Source organism: Aquarana catesbeiana, linkage group LG04 (genome assembly GCF_042186555.1).
Source record: "Aquarana catesbeiana isolate 2022-GZ linkage group LG04, ASM4218655v1, whole genome shotgun sequence".
Classification (NCBI taxonomy): domain Eukaryota; kingdom Metazoa; phylum Chordata; class Amphibia; order Anura; family Ranidae; genus Aquarana; species Aquarana catesbeiana.
The window spans coordinates 597965683-597988643 of NC_133327.1; positions in this window are offsets into that span (position 1 = coordinate 597965683).

Sequence of the window (22961 nt, forward strand, 5' to 3'; positions counted from 1 at the left end):
TAGACACCCCAAGCTATTTGCTGAGAGGCATGGTTAGTATTTTGCAGCTCTCATTTGTTTTTGAAAATAAAGAAACACAAGAAAAAAACATTTTTTTTTCTTTTTTCAATTTTCAAAACTTTGTGACAAAAAGTGAGGTCTGCAAAATACTCACTAATTTGGGGGGGGGGGGGTGTTTGAACTGTCCTGGCATTTTATGCACAACATTTAGAAGCTTATGTCACACATCACCCACTCTTCTAACCACTTGAAGACAAAGCCCTTTCTGACACTTTTTGTTTACATGAAAAAATTATTTTTTTTTGCAAGAAAATTACTTTGAACCCCCAAACATTATATATTTTTTTAAAGCAAATGCCCTACAGATTAAAATGGTGGGTGTTTCATTTTTTTTTTTCACACAGTATTTGCGCAGCGATTTTTCAAACGCATTTTTTGGGGAAAAAACACACTTTTTAAAATTTTAATGCACTAAAACACACTATATTGCCCAAATGTTTGATGAAAAAAAAAAGATGATCTTAGGCCGAGTACATGGATACCAAACATGACATGCTTTAAAATTGCGCACAAACGTGCAGTGGCGACAAACTAAATACATTTTTAAAAGCCTTTAAAAGCCTTTACAGGTTACCACTTTAGATTTACAGAGGAGGTCTACTGCTAAAATTACTGCAATCGATCTGACGTTCGCGTTGACACCTCAAATGCATGGTGCAATTGCTGTTTACATTTGACGCCAGACCGACGCTTGCGTTCGCCTTTGCACGAGAGCAGGGGGGGGACAGGGGTGCTTTTTTTTTTTTTTTTCCTTTATTATTATTTTGCTTTTTTATCTTATTTTTAAACTGTTTCTTTCATTTTTTTTTAATCATTTTTATTGTTATCTCAGGGAATGTAAATATCCCCTATGATAGCAATAGGTAGTGACAGGTACTCTTTTTTGAAAAAATTGGGGTCTATTAGACCCTAGATCTCTCCTCTGCCCTCAAAGCATCTGACCACACCAAGATCGGTGTGATAAAATGCTTTCCCAATTTCCCAATGGCGCTGTTTACATCCGGCGAAATCTAAGTCATGAAATGCTCGTAGCTTCCAGTTTCTTAGGCCATAGAGATGTTTGGAGCCTCTCTGGTCTCTGATCAGCTCTATGGTCAACTGGCTGAATCACCGGCTGCATTCTCAGGTTCCCTGTTGAGACAGGAGAGCCAGAGAAAAACACGGAAGACGGTGGGGGGGGGGCATTCCCTCCCACTGCTTGTAAAAGCAGTCTAGAGGCTAATTAGCCATTAGGATTGCTTTTACATGAAAGCCGACCGCTGGCTGAAAAGAATGATACCAAGATGATACCTAAACCTGCAGGCATCATTCTGGTTCTAGGTTCGGGTCTCTCAAAATGCGATGGCATCTTGGGAGACCCTGTGAAAGTGTGTCTAGTCTGTGCAATGCTGTACCCTACGCTAATACTCAACTAGTGAATGGTAGCGTTCAAAACATTCACCAATGCAAAGACCAGGATTGTCAGGACAGGAGGGACAATAATAGCGGGTGTCACGCCTATATCCGCGCTTGCTGTAGACACGACATCTTTTTTGGGGGGGTTCGTTGGGTAGGGGTACTCGGGAGGACATAAAGAAAATGCCTCTCATGCAGCCGACTGCATTTGGTTGGGTATGTGAATGGGGGAAGTACGGGTGCTGCAGAAGTGGTGGGTTCCCAATTAGGATTGGCGAATGCAGCAGGAAGGGCATTATGGGCACGACGGGCCTGTGTTTGTCTTCTTCTTGGTGGCAGCGGGACACTACTTGTGCTTGCCACCTCACCAGCTTAAACTGCACTTATGGGACTCGCCACGTCACCAAGTGTTACTGCAGTGCTGGTTTGACTACGACCGGGGGGGAATTGGCCGCTGGTGCTTGCCAGTTCACCAAAACGCTACCAAAAAAACTGTTAGCGATCGCAGGGATCAGGCCTAACTCTGCGAACGCTGCAGTTATGTGTTTAGTGTTTTGTAATTGACAGTGATCGATCGATACTGCACTTGGGTGGGCTGGGCCAGGCGGAGGGGCAAAACGCAGGTGCTAGCAGGTATCTGGGCTGATCCCGCTAACACTGCGTTTTTGGGAACCCTAAACTGCTGGGGACACTAGTATAGATCTGATCGGATCAGATATTGATCCGTTCAGATACTATACCACTAAGGGAGGTGTACGGTGCGTGCGTGGGTGTTAGCGGTACTGGCGCTAACCTGACGCTGCCTGGGGCTGGTGCTTGCCAGTTCACCAAAACGCTACCAAAAAAACTGTTAGCGATCACAGGGATCAGGCCTGACTCTGCGAACGCTGCAGTTATGTGTTTAGTGTTTTGTAAGTGACAGTGATCGATCGATACTGCACTTGGGTGGGCTGGGCTGGGCCGGGCAGAGGGGCAAAACGCAGATACTAGCAGGTATCTGGGCTGATCCCGCTACCACTGCGTTTTTGGGAACCCTAAACTGCTGGGGACGCTAGTATAGATCTGATCGGATCAGATAATGATCCGTTCAGATACTATACCACTAAGGGAGGCGTATGCTGCGTGCGTGGGTGTTAGCGGTACTGGCGCTAATCTGACGCTGCCTGGGGCGACACATATCACCGCCGGGCGATCAGGGAGCTAAACCTTTATTCGGTAATAAACGGTGGGTGCCCTGCACTATAAAAAATAAACAAACTAACCAGCGTCACCCATAATGGTTATACGGTGATCAGTGGTGAAAGGGTTAACTAGGGGGCAATCAAGGGGTTAAAACATTTATTAGATAGTATATGGGGGTCCCTGTCGCTATAAAACGCTGACGGCGAACCTAAATATTTACGTCCCTAACTAGCGTCACCAGTGACACTAATACAGCGATCAGAAAAATGATCGCTTAGTGACACTGGTGACAGGGGGTGATCAAGGGGTTAAAACTTTATTAGGGGGGGTTAGGGGGGTACCCTAGACCTAAAGGGGGCTAATCCTAACTGCCCTACCACACTAATTGTCACAAACTGACACCATGCAGTAATCAAAAAAAAAAAAAAACTGCTTGGTGTCAGTGTGACGGGGGGGGGGGGGGGGGGTGATCGGGGGGTGATCGGGGGGGATCGGGGGGGGGATCGGGGTGTTTTGTGTGCCTGGCATGTTCTACTGTGTGTGTGTGTTTGGTGCACTCACATTACAGTCTTCTCTCCTCGGCGCCGGAACGGAAACCGCAGAGCCGAGGAGAGGTGACATCACTTTCTCCGCTTCTGTTTACATTACAGAAGCCGAGGAAGTCTGTCATTGGCCAGGAGCGATCGCGAGGGGGGAGCCACGAATGAGTGGCCTCCCCCTCACCTTTGATCGCCCCTGACCTGAATCCGACCGCAACTGGCACCGGGGGGGGGGTCCGATCGGACCCCCCACCCGCGGGCAGGCAAGGACGTACATGTAAGCCCTTTTGCCTGCCCGTGCCACTCTGCCGACGTACATCATCGTGCGGCGGTCGTCAAGTGGTTAAACCTATGGTCTATAAACTGGAAAAATTGAGTTGGCTTTACTTAAAACAATAAATCCAGACAAGTTAAGGTATGTATTTCTAACTTGAAAACACTATGGTCTATAAACTGAAAAAAAATTGAGTTGGCTGTACTTAACCGCTAAGCCACCGCCCACCGTCATATGACGGCTGGAAGAGGCTTCTGTTGTTCTGGGAGGACGTCATATGACGTCCTCGCCCTCCCGAGCCACTAGGGGGCGCGCGCGCGCCGGCGGCGGCGCGCGCGCGTGCTCGCTGCGTCACTCGGGACCCGGTGCGCGTGCCCGGCGGCCGCGATGTCCGCCGGGCACCCGCGATTGCCGGGTAACAGAGCAGGAGCGTGGATCTGTGCATGTAAACACAGATCCACGTCCTGTCAGAGAGGAGAGGAGACCGATAGCGTGTCCCTTGTACATAGGGACAGCGATCGGTCACCTCCCCCAGTCAGTCCCCTCCCCCCACAGTTAGAATCACCTCCTTAGGTCATACATTAACCCCTCGAGCGCCCCCTAGTGTTAACCCCTTCCCTGCCAGTCACATTTACACAGTAATCACACAGTAATCAATGCAATTTTATAGCATTGATCGCTGTATAAATGTGAATGGTCCCAAAAATGTGTCAAAAGTGTCCGATGTGTCCGCCGCAATATCGTAGTCACAATAAAAATTGCAGATCGCCGCCATTACTAGTAAAAAATAAATAAATAATAAAAATGCTATAAATCTATCCCCTATTTTGTAGACGCTATAACTTTTGCGCAAACCAATCAATATATCGCAATTTTTTTTTTAAATTGGATATTTATTATAGCAAAAAGTAAAAAATATTGTGTTTTTTCAAAATTGTCCCTCTTCTTTTGTTTATAGCGCCATAAATAAAAACCGCAGAGGTGATCAAATACTACCAAAAGAAAGCTCTATTTGTGGGGAAAAAATGATAAAAATTTAATTAAGGTGCAGTGTAACATGACCGCGCAATTGTCATTCAAAGTGCGACAGCGCTGAAAACTGAAAAATGGCTTGGGCAGGAAGGGGGTGTAAGTGCCCTATATTGAGGTGGTTAAAGCAACAAAGTTGAAAACATGAAAAGTCTAATGAGTCAGGCAAAAATAAGTTTGGTTGACAGTACTAAACTAATGCAAATAGTTGCCTCAATTTTTTTTAGTAGACCCAGCACAATATTTTTTTACAGTGTACATAGCACTTTGCCAGAGCCTGCAAGGCTACAGTTAGGCCCCATTCACACTTGTGTGACTTGTCATGCAACTTTGGACTCCAAAGTCGCATGACAAGTCGCACCCCATATTTCCCAATGAGTACCGTTCATATATTAAAGTTGCAGAGATTTTAAAGTAGTGCCTGCACTACTTTGGTTTGACTTTCATGCAAATTGAGGGTTATAGACTTCAATGTAAACCCCCAAAAGTTGCATGAATGTCGCAGCTGCATGATATACATGCAACTTTTGTGCTACTTTGTAGAGCACAAACAATCACTTGGTCAAAGACAAAGTCGCAACAAAATTGCATTCATCCAAAATCTCATCAAAATCGTATGAAAATTGCACCAAAGTCGCATCAAGTCGCTATGGAAATCACATGATTTAAAGTCACACAAATGTGAATAAGTGCTCAGAAGGAAACAGTGATAGGCATTTATCAGTCTTATATGGAAGCCCTTAAAACAAGAGCTCTAAATCCACTGAAATTTTTATGCAGCATATGGAGGGGAGAGTCATGAATATTCAATAATTATACAGTATCTCACAAAAGTGAGTACACCCCTCACATTTTTGTAAATATTTTATTATATCTTTTAATGTGACCACACTGAAGAAATGACACTTTGCTACAATGTAATGTAGTAAGTTTACAGCTTGTATAACAGTGTAAATTTACTGTCCCCTCAAAATAACTCAACACCCATTAATGTCTAAAATGCTGGCAACAACAGTGAGTACACCCCTAAGTAAAGGTGTCCAAATTGGGCCCAATTAGCCATTTTCCCTCCCCGGTGTCATGTGACTTATTAGTGTAACAAGGTCTCAGGTGTAAATGGGGAGCAGGTGTGTTAGATTTGGTGTTATCGCTCTCACTCTCTCATACGGTTCAACATGGCACCTCATGGCAAAGAACTCTCTGAGGATCTGAAATATTTTTTTTTGCTCTACATAAAGATGGCCTAGGCTATAAGAAGATTGCCCAGAACCTGAAACTGAGCTGCAGCACAGTGGCCAAGACCATACAGCGGTTTAACAGGACAGGTTCCACTTAGAACAGGCCTCACAATGGTCGACTAAAGAAGTTGATTGCATGTGTTCAGAGTCATATCCAGAGATTGTCTTTGGGAAATAGACGTATGAGTGCTGCCAGCATTGCTGCAGAGGTTAATGGGGTGGGAGGTCAGTCTATCAGTGCTCAGACCATATGCTGCACACTGCATCAAATTGATCTGCATGACTGTCGTCCCAGAAGGAAGCCTCTTGTAAAGATGATGCACAAGAAAGCCTGCAAACAGTTTGCTGAAGACAAGCAGACGAAGAACATAGATTATTGGAACCATGTCCTGTGGTCTGATGAGACCAAGATAAACGTATTTGGTTTAGATGGTGTCAAGCGTGTGTGGTGGCAACCAGGTGAGGAGTACAAAGACAAGTGTGTCTTGCCTACAGTCAAGCATGGTGGTGGGAGTGTCATGGTCTGGGGCTGCATGAGTGCTGCCGACACTGGGGAGCTACAGCTCATTGAGGGAACCATGAATGCCAACATGTACTGTGACATACTGAAGCAGAGCATGATCCCCTCTCTTTGGAGACTGGGCCACAGGGCAGTATTCCAACATGATAATGACCCCAAACACACCTCCAAGACGACCACTGCCATGCTAAAGAAGCTGAGTGTAAAGGTGACTGACTGGCCAAGCATGTCTCCAGACCTAAACCCTATTGAGCATCTGTGGGGCATTCTCAAACAGAAGGTGGAGGAGCACAAGGTCTCTAACATTCACCAGCTCTGTGATGTTGTCATGGAGGAGTGGAAGAGGAATCCCGTGGCAACCTGTGAAGCTCTGGTGAACTCCATGCCCAAGAGGGTTAAGGCAGTGCTGGAAAATAATGGTGGCCACACAAAATATTGACACTTTGGGCCCAATTTGGACATTTTCACTTAGGGGTGTACTTACTTTTGTTGCCAGCGGTTTAGACATTAATGGCTGTGTGTTGAGTTATTTTAAGGGGACAGCAAATTTACACTGTTATACAAGCTGTACACTCACTACTTTACATTGTAGCAAAGTGTCATTTCTTCAGTGTTGTCACAAGAAAAGATCGAATAAAATATTTACAAAAATGTGAGAGGTGTACTCAGTTTTGTGAGATACTGTATCTAAATACAGTGAGCTATATCACAAAGGACTTTCAGAGAAAACCATTGTCGAAATAGGTTTGGCTAAGGTGTTTCCTCGAGGGCAACCAAGGAAAGTTTTCAAGATGTATGCTGTTTTAAATGATCAAAGCAGTCAGTTTTTTGCTACTTCAAAGTTGTTTGACATGTTTAATGTAAATGGAGAAGTATTGTCCTACGCAATGCACACATGTCCTGGCACATTAGAAAGCACAGGAAGATTTGCCCCTGCTAAAGAATGAATTATTTTGCACATAAAAGGGAATGACAGAATTAATCTTCCTACATATTGAAGGCAATCATATACTTAATGACAGAGAGGAGATCACTACACCAGAAGAACGAAATACATGAACAGTTCAATGGTTGTAACAATTGTGCTTTTGCCAAAAAAAAACGAACATGGCGCTCCTCACTCCAGTAACAAGCTCAAACAGTGTGTGCACATCTAAAACTATTGTTGAGAGAAATGAAGACAACTCTTTAATTTCTCAAATTTATGGTAAGGGAAATCAAAAAAGATACCAACAGTGGCGGTTGGTGTTTTTTTTGGGGGGGGGGGAGGGGTGCGGCAAACAACCTCCCCCCGAGCGTCCGGCGGCACCTCCTCCCCCGATGTTTTTGCCGGTCAGTGCGGCACTTACCCCATCTAGGCGGAAAGCGGGTGGCAGGCAGCAGCTCCGTGTCCTCTCCTCCATCGGCAGCTTCCAGCATGCGGCTCCTCCCCTCCTCCTAGGTGTCCAAAAGGATCACCTGTCCTTTCAGCCAATCGGGTGATGGGTGTAAAAACCCACTTCCTGATTGGCCGAGAGGAGGATCAGTGTTACAATAATGAATATTCATTCGCTGTTGTAACACATCTGGGTGGGCTGTGAGTGCATTCTCTGTGCCCCGAGCCCACCTTATTTTGAAGCCTATTAGAGCATCTGGCTCTAATCGGTGCTTCAAAAAAACACTCACCCTGTATTGGAATCCATGTGCCCAGTGCATGGATGGGGGGGTGGGGGGATGGCAATGGATAGGGGGGACGGTGCCCGTGCGCCCTTAATGGACGGACCACCCCTGGATACCAATGCCAACAAGACTTCTTGTGAGCAATCAAGTCTACAGTACATAAGAGAATCATCTCACAGCAGTGTCAGTGAAACAACATCTAAAACTACTATTGACAGCAGCAAGTCTGGATCTCAAACAGGTGACTAGGAATCTACTAATATCAAGATCCTGCACAACAATACTAATGTTTATCAGTTCGTAGATTATTTAACTAATAATGACTCCTGACCAAAGCCCAGCAGGGCTGAACGAAAACTTGACAGCTCAGGAGGAGCCACTGTACTAACTATCCAGCATTAGTACAACAATCTCCCTTGCTGTTCCCCTTTTCGGTCATGCCGCTTCGGTAATGCCTTTTAGCTTGTTGGTATTTATGTACAGTATACTCTACTGGCTTATTTTATGTGACCTCTAGAATGGATTGTCTTCACATGCCAGTGTATAGGGAGGAATTGAATTTGAATCATCATATGTTTTGAAGAACTGGATGTTTCTTTTGTTGCCTTACAGTAGCATTATATATATTCAGGTAAACTGCCTATTGATGTATTGTTACATCTCCCTTTTGCTATTACACATAGATGTTGTGATGATCCCTAACTCTGTATACATATATGATACTACAGGTTTTCCTGCACTATTGGAGGATAGGATATTGAATTTGAGACCTTATCTCCCTCTATGAGGCACAGTGACTCCCTATATAACCAGTAAGTTTCTAGTGAGATTCTCCATAGTGGAACCCCTGCAATGGATACTGGCTTAGTATAGGGCTATGGACTGTTATTTTATCTACATTGTTTTGGGCATTCATTTTGCACCAAATTTTGTACCACCATCCTTGCATTTATTCTCAGGGGGGACATGTATGTTGATATGGGGAAGGAAGACGCAGTGTGTTTTACATAAGCGATGACTTCCTACTATGTATTGAATATGGATTATTGTGCTCTCTTTCCTTTTTGGATAGGCCAAAATTCTTTGCTACCAAGACAATGAGGTCCTGAAGAAGCAGTTAGATGCGAAACACGTCGACCTCTGGGAGCATATAGCAAAGAACTACTAATGTAGTTTGATTGTATGGCTTGTACCACCCAAAGAGAGCATTTCTTTCATGTTTTTTTTATGTGTTTTAACTACATATCATTAAAAAATACTTTTATTTTTTATATCAATCACCTGAACGACTTTTTCTGGTGACAGTAAGGTCCGCTTAACTTTTTTTCTAGTTGTTGATCACCTCTGTCCCTTATTAAAGAGTTAAGCTGCTTGTGTATTCTTTCAGGTAAGCAAGTGGCCATACTATCTGCATAGACTGAGTATAAAGAGATATGCCATTGCATATATCTGTATTTGAAAAAAAAAACAGAAAAAGTCAAAGTGTAAATTTTATTTGAAAAATAAAAATGTCAAACAAATAATGACTCACATTTGTTTGAAAGTGTGTAAATATTCAAAAAATGTTTATAATGAAATTTGACAAAATCATATGATGAATATGAGCATTGGTTAGGGCAGGAGTCTCCAAACTTTCTAAATGAAGGGCCATTTTAACTTCCTTTACACTTTAGAAGGGCTGGACTAGGGCCAGTGGGGGCAGAAAATGTCCTGGCATCCAGTTGGAGTAAACAGTGCCCTATCTTTGGAGGAATAGTGCCCCATCATTGGTGTCAGTTGGAAGAATAGTGCCCCATTGTTGATGTCAATGGAAGGAATTCTGCCCCATCATTGATGTCTGTGGGAGGAATTGTGCCCTTTCATTTGTATCAGTGGGAGGAATAGTGTCCCATCGTTGGTATCAGTGGAAGGAATAGTGTCCCATCATTGGTATCGGAAAGAATGGAGTCCCATCATTGGTGTCAGTGGGAGGAATTCTGCCCCATTGTTGGTGTCAGTGGTAGGAATTCTGCCCCATAGTTGGTGTCAGTGGATGGAATAGTACCCCAAGGACCAGATAAAGGCAAGTAAAGGGCCACATCCGGCCCCCCGGCCATAGTTTGGGGACCACTGGGTCAGGATGTAGGGGACTCCCTTCCAAGCAATAAAGGGGGGTATGTAGATTGACAGCAGGTAGTGGTTGAATTCTATAGCCAATAACAGGCTGTCTATTGGCTTTGGAATCTGCCCACTGACTGCTGTCACTCAGTAACAAGAGGAGTGGACCTGATGGGGAACTAGTGTCTCACCATGGTTTCCAACAGGTACACAAATCTGTCAGCCATGCCAACATCACAACGCAATGGAGGCACGATGGAATCCTAAAGAATGTTGTAGATTAATTCACCAGATTATGCGGTGCAGCACATGGTGTTGTGATATGAACATAAAGTCAGTTTGAGGTGGTGAAGTCTTACATGCTTTCCTCCCTAACCCTGGCACTAGTCTCAGTATTAACAGATTCTTCAGGATTCAGGAACTATCCTGTTTTCCCACTTAGACAGCTGGCTATGGAGATACATCTATTTTTTTTCTTACACATCTGAAATGTCTCACGTTTGTAGTCTCTGACAAGTCATGTGGCTGTGAATGCTTTCCACGTGAATCTTCCCCTGAAGTGGTAAAAAATTAGCATCAATGTAGAAAAAAGTATCAGATTAAAGATAAAAATGAATACCAATCTCGGGGGATATTGTGTAGGTAAGGGGGAGGCTCGCTGTGCATTTTATGAATCATTTGTGAGTTAAAATCAAGATATTTTTGCACTGTCTCACTATATTCAGACCAGTGTAGGCACAAACCTTAGCACGCTAAGAACGTGTTTTCATTGCTGCATCTACACAGCATTTGATTATAAACCCACTCGTTGTGACTCAGTCCCTGCACTTTTTTTTCACATAATGTTTAGATAAGTATAACTGTAGAGATTAGAACACATTGTTCTCTGTGACTAAGACTCCGTCCACCCTAGGATGACAATGACTAAACTTTGTGGGTTTTAAAGCATATTTTTATAAAAATATCTGCAATATCATTTTAATACCATTTCTCTCTTGTGCCTTCCTTTATTTATTCCCTGAGAAACGGCTTTGTAGCTCTATATACAGAACATACATTAAAGTGTCACTAAACCCAAATCATAAAAAGCTATCAATAAATGGTGTATTACATGCTGTTCATACTCATTCACTCACTATGGGATTCGTTTTCTGTATTCCGCAAAAAAACCTGCTTTTCTCTATCTCCACCTTCTGTCCATGTGTCAGGGACATCCTGGCCATAGTGCAAATGAAGCTTCAAGGCGCACACAGATGCGCAGGTGCGGGCCTGCGGGTGCGTGCGTCTTGCGGTGTACGGGCTCACGCATTTGCCACTGATACTGGTGCCAGGTGGACTATATACGTGCAGCAGCTGCACTAGCTAGTTGTTGTCTGATCTGCAGTTCTTCCTGTGTTCCTGTGGCCGTTTCTGCACTTGATTCTTGTTATTGACCTGGCTTGTGCTGACCCCGCTTGAATGCTACCTGCCCTGACCTCAGCTTGCCTCAGATTCTGCTTACCTCTTGCTCTTCTACCTGTGCCAGTGTTGCCGACCTCTTCCTGTATACTGACCATTCTCTTGCCTTCTGTCCATGCCTGTACCTGACCATCTGTTGCTGACCTGGCTTGTCTGACTAACACATCCTGTCACCTGTCTGCTCTAGGCCATACGTTACTTACCTGGTCCTTGCTGGCCATCTGCCTGCCACGTGTTACCAGTCTACCTTGCATCTGTGATCAGTCACCTGCTAGCCAAGCTAATGTCTGCCAAGTCCTGGGTCTGCTGCTCCTGCTGCCATTTGCTGTGTTGGCCATCTGATCCATTCCTGGAGAAGCACCTGTTCTTCATTCGTGCAGTCTGCTGGACACTCTACAGGCACTCATACCTCACTCTGCTCTTGTGGCCACTGTCTCATTACCAGTGGTCCCTGAGCCAGAGCTGAAAGAGAGGCCTTCCTCTGCTTGTCTCTAACCAGGTACATGACACCATGTTCCCAATTTAGCTAGGGATTTTTAAGAGCAGTGGTGTTCCTATGCTGAAAATTTCCTCCCTATCACATCTGAGCAGCCCATGTGACTATAGAGTCACACGTATGGGCATATACACAGTGGTAAATGACAACCCACTCTCTCCCTCCTCCTCCATGCCCACTAACCAGCTAAACACAATGTGGGTAGGATATTACATGTAAATTGATGGAGGAATCACCTCCCTGTTATTCTAAGACACAGGCTGGAGGGGCGAGACACAGCCTGTGACTGGCAGAATTCCGCCCACACCATGCCATTTTACAGAATAATAAAGATTTGATTTCAAATATACAGTATCTCAAAGTGAGTACACCCCTCACATTTTTGTAAATATTTTATTATATCTTTTCATGTGACAACACTGAAGAAATTACACTTTGCTACAATGTAAAGTAGTGAGTGTATTGTATAACAGTGTAAATTTGCTGTCCCCTCAAAATAACTCAACACACAGCCATTAATGTCTAAACCGCTGGCAACAAAAGTGAGGACACCCCTAAGTGAAAATGTCCAAATTGGGCCCAATTAGATATTTTCCCTCCCCGGTCTCATGTGACTCGTTAGTGTTACAAGGTCTCAGATGTAAATGGGGAGCAGGTGTGTTAAATTTGGTGTTATCGCTCTCATTCTCTCATACTGGTCACTGGAAGTTCAACATGGCACCTCATGGCAAAGAACTCTCTGAGTATCTGAAAAAAAGAATTGTTGCTTTACATAATGATGGCCTAGGCTATAAGAAGATTGCAAAGACCCTGAAACTGAGCTGCAACACGGTGGCCAAGACCATACAGCGGTTTAACAGGACAGGTTCCACTCAGAACAGACCTCACCATGGTCGACCAAAGAAGTTAAGTGCATGTGCTCAGCGTCATATCCAGAGGTTGTCTTTGGGAAATAGACATATGAGTGCTTCCAGCATTGCTGCAGAGGTTGAAGGGGTGGGGGGTGAGCCCGTCAGTGCTCAGACCATACGCTGCACACTGCATGGCTGTCATCCCAGAAGGAAGCCTCTTCTAAAAGATGATGCACAAAAAAGCCTGCAAACAGTTTTCTGAAGACAAGCAGACTCATGCCCCATACACACGCTCGGACTTTGTTCGGACATTCCGACAACAAAATCCTAGTATTTTTTCCGACGGATGTTGGCGCAAACTGGTTTTGCGTACATACGGTCGCACAAAGTTGTCGGAATTTCCGATCGCCAACAGCGCGGTGACGTCAAGCACGTACGACGAGACTAGAAAAGGCCAGTTCAGAACCAAGCGCGGCACCCTTTGGGCTCCTTTTGCTAATCTCGTGTTAGTAAAAGTTTGGTGAGAGACGATTCGCGCTTTTTCAGACTCGTGGCTTTCAGATCGTTTTCTGCAGTTCAGTTTGTGCTTGTGGGTTTGTATCTGCTCTTCAGTGCGTGCAAGCAAGTTCCGCGTGACTTTAAGTAGTCATTGTGTTCTTGTTCGTTCGTTACTGTTTTTCAAGTCGCTCTTCACAGGCCTTGCTGTTCTTCAGTGCGTTCTGTTACTTCGTTCTGAGCAGCCGATCATTTTCTAGCCATGTTGCCTATACGTACTCCTCGTAGAGTTCGTGCTGTGCGGGGGCTTGGTGTTGGGGTCCTGACCTTGACACAAGTCCAGTCCATGAACAGGGTAGGGAGGAGTTCATGGACCAAGAATTGGTTGCTTCAGCGTGACCAGTTCTCTCATATGCCTTTGCTCCGTGAGATCCGTGAGAATAATCCTGATGATTTCAGGAACTTTCTCAGGATGACGGACCCCGTGTTTCACCGTCTGCTGGCTTCGCTCACCCCTTATATTAGCAGGCAGGATACCTGCATGAGGCAAGCCATCACTCCGGAGCAGAGGCTCGTCGCTACCCTGCGGTACTTGGCGACAGGGAGAAGCCTGCAGGACCTCAAGTTCTCGACAGGCATCTCCCCCCAGGCTCTGGGTATCATTATCCCAGAGACCTGTTCTGCCATCATCCAGGTCCTGCAGAAGGAGTATATGAAGGTAAGATTTATCCTTTAATACCACATTTTATTGCATTTAATGATTGATAATATATTGTATTTCTTTCCTCATTCCCTAATTACCATGATTGGAATATGCTGTGAATGTCCCCTTTGTCCTCATGCATGCTGGTTTTTTATGTAATTAATTTTTTAGTCCTTCATACAGATTGGCCTTCAATAACCTCCCCAGCATGTTCTCCTGCCCTATATTCACCTCATGTAGTCACTTAACAATGTATTTTATCATTGTAGTGCTTTACCACAAACACCCCCTAAAATGTTTAGAAATGTGATTTGTGCTTTAAATTCAGGCAGAGGCTTTTTTTTTGTGGTGTCCCCAAATCATTTTTATTAACCCTTCCTCCCCCCAACTGCTAAGTGAGCTGATCCCAATTCTCTATCTATCCTCAATCATCTATCTGCTGACTTTGCCAAACCCATACACACTATACCCATCTCTTTTGTGGTCAGATGTATGGATGAATTACCCAAAGCATGTAGTGCAAGGGCCTGCCTGTATGCTTTCCAATGGTAGTGTTTAAAGTTTTTATCTCCTATTATTATCTTGACAGGTAATAGCAGAATGTCCAAATGTCCTCAAATGTGTACAATGTGTATTTATATCTTTGTATTATGACACTTCTTACCTGTGCAGTGGGCTGCCAATAGTGTAACTAAGGAGGGGCTGTTCCAAGTAATACCCTGTATTTAGGCATTCATCTCTCAATGAAGTGGAGAGGGTTACCTGTCCAAGATTTCCCCACCCCCCATAATGTTAGAAATGGCCCATGAGAGGGGGGGGGAGGGGGAATATGATAGGTGTACCTTATACTTTGGTGTTGTTAAATTCCCCTTAATAAATGCTATCTGGAGGTTGGCCAAGAATGTTTGTGTCTAATCTGCTTGCCATGTTTATGTGCAAAAATATCAATTTATTTTTGTTTTCCTCAACAGTTTCCTTCCACGCCACAGGAATGGCAGACTGTGGCCTCCCACTTTGCCGAGGGGTGGGACTTTCCTAACTGCGGAGGAGCAATTGATGGGAAACACGTCCACATCGTCCCACCACCCAACTCGGGGTCATACTATTTCAACTATAAGGGGTTCAATAGTATTGTGATGTTGGCGGTGGTGTCGGCTAATTACGACTTCTTGTATGTGGACGTGGGGAAGAATCGCCGGATGTCCGATGGTGGAGTCATCGCCCAGATGGAGTTTTACAGGCGTCTCCAGAATGGCAGCTTGGACTTGCCGCCTCCAGAGGACAATGTGGAAGGACTCCCATTCGTCTTCGTTGCTGATGAAGCGTTTGCGCTGGGGGACCATCTTATGCGGCCATTCCCTATGAGGACCCTCACCCCGGAACAGAGGGTTTTTAATTACCGGCTGGCCAGAGCCAGAAGAGTGGTGGAGAACACATTTGGAATCCTGGCCAGTCGGTTCCGCCTATTTCTGACACCCATCCATATGGCGGAGTATAAACTTAATCATATAATCCTGGCGTGCTGCATTCTCCATAACTTTTTACACAAACATTCGGCCAACTATGCTGGCTCAGTTGGGCCTGAGGTCGGAATGATCCATGAAACAACACTGACGGCGCTTGAAAGTGGCCGTCCTGGCTTGCCCTCCCTGAGTGCCCATGATGTCCGGTTACGATACCTGGAGTTCTTTGCGGGTAGGGGGGCCATCAATATGCCAGCAAATTTGTGAAGCCTTTATCAAATAAAAAAGCAAAAAAAAGAAAATCTTTGTGGACATTTACTACTTGTGTTTGTTTTAGCTGACCCTGACCGAAATGTGTTGAGTCCAGAAAATGGCGTGATTGTGTAACCTTATACAAAGCACTGCTGGGTGTTATTTACTAAAGGCAAAGACACTTTGCACTACAAGTGCAGTGAAACTGCACTTGTAGTGCAAAGAGGATTTGCCCTTAGGAAATAACCCCCATTTTCACAGAAAACATCAATTACATCACCAACAAAGTATTTTAGCGTTGACACAATAATCCACACATTCTTGCTTAACAATCTCTTTAATACCTGCACAATCACATGTGCATTTAGAAAAGGTTTTTCTAACAAACCAACATGTTTGTTGTATAACAATTTTTGGGGTAGCATTATAAAACAGATAAATGTCCATTTAAGATAAAACAGGCATGTGTAAAACCAACAAGAAAGACACAAATCTTGAACTTACAAAGTTCACATTTGGTAGAACTTGAAGGCAATATCAGACATGAGTATTTAGGAACTGTGTTTGATATTGCGTTCAGATGGGGTGAAGTCACCCCAGGAAAAGCCAAATTTGGAAGATGCACACAAATTTCCCAATGTCAACATGTGCTAGCTGCCATCACGGGGGATCAAGGGACGTGTTTTGGGGGAGAAACCCCTTCCTCTCAGCTACTTTATTATTGAGGAAGGGGTTGCACCCCCAAAACGCGTCCATTGATCTCCCATGATGGCAGATAGCACATGTTGGCACACTGTGTGCATCCTCCAAATTAGGCTTTTCTACAAATCTTTCAAACATTTTCAACATTGGAGCACACAAAAAAACAAAGGGATTGGGAGGGGTTTTAAACTCGCCCCAAAACATCAATGATGTTTTTATTTTTTTGAATAACATCATTGATGTTTTTCTTGAGATTTTCCAATTCTAAATTACACCCCATGATCTCCCCGATCAGGATCTGGGCACTTTCTGATGTGAAAGGATCTGGATCCACAACATCACGATCACCTAAAAAGAGAGAAACCCAAAAAAAAGGTATCAAAAATATGCCGCCATCCATCTCTTACCTGAGCCTGTGGTCGCAGACACTCACCTGTTGTGGTGACAATTTCCACCACATCTTCCTCCTCCTGCACTTCTTGGGTTGGGGGGATTTCCCCTTCTTCCAGAGGTGGGGGGTCTCTGGTCTCCTCGGATGAGGGGTGTCCTCCGAGTCTTTTCTCCCCTATGTCAAACAAAAATGCTATACTTAGCACACAGTGATTTGATGGCAGAACTATAAATATAAAACATTGCTTGGAAGTGGGGTACAATTGTCTATTTTGGCAGAGTTCCAAAATGTTGCATTTTTAGTGTCTTTTGTCAAGCTTCAATACTTTACCTGTTTGGTACAAGCTTCACAGATGTAGCCCCCCCTATTGTATACACTGGAGCACCTGTATGGCCCCCTAATAAAAAGGGTGTTCTTGTGTCCCACACTAGTGCTCCAGTGTCCAGATGGGAAAACAGCTGCTGAGTGTCCTCTCCTTACACAGAATCTAGTTTGCATTTCATTCTAGTAACAAAGCCATCTACCCAACCAAAATAGTTTCTGACAAGTAGGGCGTAAAAATTGTGGCCAAATGCATATGGCCTAAACAATGGTGTTTTATAGGCCGAAAGAAAAATGTTTGATACGAACGAATAATGTACCCATGAAATTTGCCATTTAAAAATGTAGACTTGTAAGAAAAGCACATGGAGCAGCACGAACGTAATAAACATAAAGAATAGGAACACAGCACAACGACTTACTTTTTTGCAGCACTCTTCGGATCTTTCTGTACTGCTCATGTTCTCGTAATTTGAGGTCCGACCACCGTTTCCTGAGCTGATCTTTCGATCGTCGTACCCCGAAATGCTGGTGCAGACTCTTGACCACTTTCGCCATTATCTTGGCCTTTCTGACATTGGGGTTGGGGTAAGGTCCATACTTCCCCTCATAGTTGGCCCTCTTCAGGATGTCCACCATCTCCAACATCTCCCCAAGGGACATATTTAAGGCCTTAAATCTCCTTCTGGATCCAGACGTTTTAGGCTCCGGGCTTTCCTCCTCCTCCTCCTCGTTGCTATAATTAGCACGTACCTGCTGTGTATCCGCCATGTGCTCTTCCCCCACTGCGCAGAACGAAAAGGGGCAGGGAATAGACTAGAAAGAACGTCAGGAGCGGGCAGAGTTACACGCATGCGCAGTGTGTATAAAGCGTAACACGCGTGCGTATTACGTACGATCTGTGAGCGGAGGAAGGAGCATCGAAAGCGCCGATCGTGATAACGAAGGTAACATCTAAACTTGGGCCTATACTGCTTCGAAATTGAAGCCTATATTGTAACAAGATTAGGAGAATTTGGCCTGACCTTAGGGTTTGTCTTGTGTTGTGTCTTGCAGAGAAAATGGATGGGTTCAACGACCACAACTTCCTCCCCCTGTTCATAGACAAATACAGGGAGCTGCCCTGTCTGTGGCAGGTGAGACACCCCCATTACAATAATAAACAAAAGAGGCAGGCAGCGCTGGAGAAACTGCTGGAGTTAGTGAAGCCGGTGGTCCCCACAGCAACCATCCCCTATTTAAAAACCAAAATTGGTGGCCTGAGGAGCACTTATCTAAGGGAGCGCAAGAAGGTCACAGATTCCCAGAGGTCCGGAGCTGCAGCAGATGACGTTTATGTCCCCAGGCTGTGGTACTATGAGAGACTGCGATTTCTGTCAGACCACACTGAAGTCAGGGAATCCCTCTCCACTCTTCCTTCCACTCTTCCTTCCACCCCAGCTGAGGCTTCCGATGTCCAACCTGGGCCTTCCAGCCAGGAAGAAGTGGAGGAGCCCAGCTGAAGTCAGGTATAGCATTCTTCTACAGATTTCTGGTCAATAAATAAATGATCTTTACTAGATGTCATTATTGATCACTAAATGCTGATTGCAAAAAGTGTTTTACATATCAATAGACAGTAGTGGGCAAAAAAATTGGGACAAGAATGAAAAATCCTGGGCTCAGAATGATAGTCTGTTATATTTGTTAACATTCAATTTGCAACAGTCAGGAGGTGAAAATTGTGTGTGATTGATGAATAAAAAACTAAAACTATGTCCTCTTTTTCAGACAAAGGAAGACCTCAGCCAGGAGGAGGTTGTGGAATGTGGCAGTCAGGAGGAGGCGGGGATTAGTGGCAGTCAGGAGGAGGCGGGGCTAAGTGTCAGCCAAGAGAAGCCTGGGACCAGTCGCAGCCTGTCTGAATCGCAGGTTCCTCCCCTCCGCCTTCCATATAAAAGAGCGAGGAAGACGACTCCCATGCAGGATTCAGCGCTCAGGCTCATTCAGGAGGCTTCTGCGTCCCTCCGAGCCTTACCCACTCCTGAAGAGGCCTTTGCCTGCATGGCTGCCACCAAACTGCAGGGCATGCAGGAGGGTCAACGCCTCCTGTGTGTGCAACTTATTTATAAAGTCCTAACTAAGGGGGTGAGTGGGGAACTAACACCCAAGACCGACCTGATTGAGTTGGACCATCCTCCTCCTCCTCCTGCTGCCACAACTCCACCACCAGAGCCACCGCGTGGAAGAAAGCTTGGAAGGAAGACCAGAGAGTGATGGCCCTGGGTTCAGTCTGGTCTGACAGAAGCTGCAGTCTCTCGTATGACCACAGCCTGGGGACACAGATGTCATCTGCTGCTTTCCGGAACTCTGGGACTTCTGGACCAGACTGCCCTCCCTTAGATAAGGATTCCTCAGGCCACCAATTTTGCTAGAAAATAGTTGATGTGTACACTGGGGGTCCAAGGCTTCACCCATTTCTGCAGTTTCTCCAGCGTTGCCTCCCTCTTTGTTTAGTTGTGAGCCCTTAATAAAAGTTATTTTTTTGAAAATTATACTCTCCTATGTGTGTTTTCATCCAAAAAGGACAGTTTGTGGATGACGATTCAGGTACATTTCTAACATAAAATGTGAAATTAACAAGGGACAACAACACCAAACAATCTCCTACAGATTAAATAGAACAACATATCAATGGTGTTGTGGTAACTTGACACAAAAAACACACACAAAAATTTTCTGGAGTACAAATAAAAATCCCCCCCAAAAAAATAAGCTTTGAAATAAATACAAACCAAAAAAAAAATAATCGGCCTTAAAAACAAACAAAAAAAAAAAAACAAAATAATGTTGTCAGATGTGACAAATCAAAATATATTTAGGGAATCCCGATAAATAGTAAAGAAATAAGTTTGTGAGAAGTGTGTGTGAATATGAACAGCAAAACTTAATTCTTGTCACATTATAAAGAAGAAGAGAGTGCGCTGTATTAAACCATTTTTAACATTGCAGCGTGACGAAAGTGCTGTATCCATTGCGAACGCTAATTTTACCAGACCGAGCTGTTCCGTGTCGGAATTTCTTCTGAGCATGCATGGCCCTTTGTGCGTTGGAACAGGCCACACACGGTCGTAATTGACGCAATCGGACTTTGTTGTCGGAAAATTTTATATCCTGCTCTCAAACTTTGTGTGTCGGAAAATCCGATGGAAAATGTCCGATGGAGCCCACACACAGTCGGAATTTCCGACAACATGCTCCGATCGGACATTTTCCATCGGAAAATCCGACCGTGTGTATGGGGCATCAGGACGTGGATTACTGAAACCATGTCCTGCGGTCTGATGAGACCAAGATAAACGTATTTGGTTCAGATGGTGTCAAGCGTGTGTGGTGGCAACCAGGTGAGGAGTACAAAGACAAGTCTGTCTTGCCTACAGTCCAGCATGGTGGTGGGAGTTTCATGGTCTTGGGGTACATGAGTGCTGCTGGCTCTGGGGAGCTACAGTTCATTGAGGGAACCATGAATGCCAGCATGTACTGTGACATACTGAAGTAGAGCATGATCCCCTCCTTTCGGAGACTGGGCCGCAGGGCAGTATTCCAACATGATAATGACCCCAAACACAACTCCAAGATGACCACTGCTTTGCTAAAGAAGCTGAGGTTAAAGGTGATGGACTGGCCAACCATGTCTCCAGACCTAAACACTATTGAGCATCTGTGGGGCATCCTCAAAGGGAAGGTGGAGGAGCGCAAGGTCTCTAACATCCACCAGCTCTGTAATGTCCTCATGGAGGAGTTGAAGAGGACTCCAGAGGCAACCTGCGAAGCTCTGGTGAACTCCATGCCCAAGAGGGTTAAGGCAGTGCTGGAGAATAATGGTGGCCACACAAAATATTGACACTTTGGGCCCAATTTGGACATTTTCACTTAGGGGTGTACTCACTTTTGTTGCCAGCAGTTTAGACAATAATGGCTGTATGTTGAGTTATTTTGAGGGAACAGCAAATTCACACTGTAAGAGCTGGTTCACACTGGGACGACTTGTCAGGCGAATTAGCTGCCTGATAAGTCGCGTTCCGTTCTGTACAATGGAACCGTTCTAACAGGAGCGACTCAAGTCGCTCTGACTTAGAAAAAGGTTCCTGTACTATTTTGGGGTTGACTTGAGGTGACTTGCATTGACTTCTATATAGAAGTCGTTTTGCAAGTCGCCGCTGCTGTCGTGTGTAGGTCGCCTGAGGCAGTTGCGCTGTAAGGCGTGCTGCCTCAGTGTGAACCGGCTCTTATACAAGCTGTACACTCACTACTTTACATTGTAGCAAAGTGTCATTTCTTCAGTGTTGTCACATGAAAAGATATAATAAAATATTTACAAAAATGTGAGGGGTGTACTCACTTTTGTTAGATACTGTATATTTGTATGACAATTTAAAACAGTTTATTGATATTAATGATTTATTTTTACTCTATTCCAAAGGCTGTTTTTCATTTTAATTTTGAATATGTGACCAACAGCAGTGGACTAGAAGCTCCTCCTGGTTAAGTTTCCCTGCATACAGGCTGGGGAAGATCTGGGTCATGTGACAGCTGTGTATCGATTAGGAACAGGGTACTTGGATGTTTTTAATTCCAGTGCCATCATCCATATACAGAAAGAGAAGAAAAAAATGTAGATTAAACAGTGTGTGTTTAGTATCACTTTAAGGTTAATCTGAGGCCGGCTAAATTGTCCCTCAGAAGCCATTTACTGTAAATAAGTTAAAAAAGCAGCTTGTTCAAACCCAACAATGAAGAACATTTAGAACTTGTATTCCTTCACAAAACATATTTTTTTCTAAAGTGTTTGTCTTTTTTGCTAAGCGCAATTTATTTAAAATGTACTACTTACACTTTTAACTGTTTTATGAGATAAATTTGCCTAATTGAAAGTGCACATTACCTTTAAGATGTCTCTTACAACCACTCAATTGGTTGTTTACCTTAGGTGATCCTTTGTCTCTGCAACATTGTATTAATCCTGTAGAGCAGTTCACTCTTTTTGCAGTAATTTATTCATTATGTGAGTGCAGGAATCTCCATACACAGTGCAGAGACCCCCCCCCCCCCACATATTATTTCCCCTTCTGGTAAGTTCTTGGATAGATTTAGGCTATTTTCTCTGTTGGTCATATGTTCTTTAACTCTTCTGGCCGAATGTTCTTAACCACTTGCCGTTCGCAATGTATTGCATACGTCGCTGCCTCCTTCCGGGGGTTTATATAGTACACAGCTTGTTTAGATGGTGCACATTGAACACAGCGGGAGCCTGTTAGCAAGTCCTGGTCAATGATTTATGGCCGGGACCTGCTGAACAGCTGTGTGCAATTACAGCCCAGAGATCTGTGTTGGTAAACAGCACAGAGCTCTGCACTTTAGGGAGCAATCTGTCAGGGATGAGAAACTGAGAGATCATTAGTGAAAAGCAGCACACTGTACACACATTACACATAGTTAAAGTGGGGTTCCACCCAAAAAAAAAAAACTACATGAAAAATCCTAAAAAAGAATACAAAAAAAATTTGGATATATTTTTTTTTTTTTACTTACCTCTAAATGCCTGTTGCTAGGGGGTCCCTCGTAGTCTGCCTCTTCCAGTGCCTGGGCTGGTGACATCACTTCCTCCTTGGCACAGGAAGGGCTCAGCTCTGCTCCCTCCCTCCTGTCAATCATCTGAGACCCATTACAGGTCCCAGGTGACTGAGCGGCCAATCAGTCAGAGCAGTTGGTGCCAGGCTGTGAAGCCACAGCCCGGCGCCCACAGTTGCAATGCTGGCGCCGCTGAATGGAGGGGGAGACGAGCGGGGCTTCGATC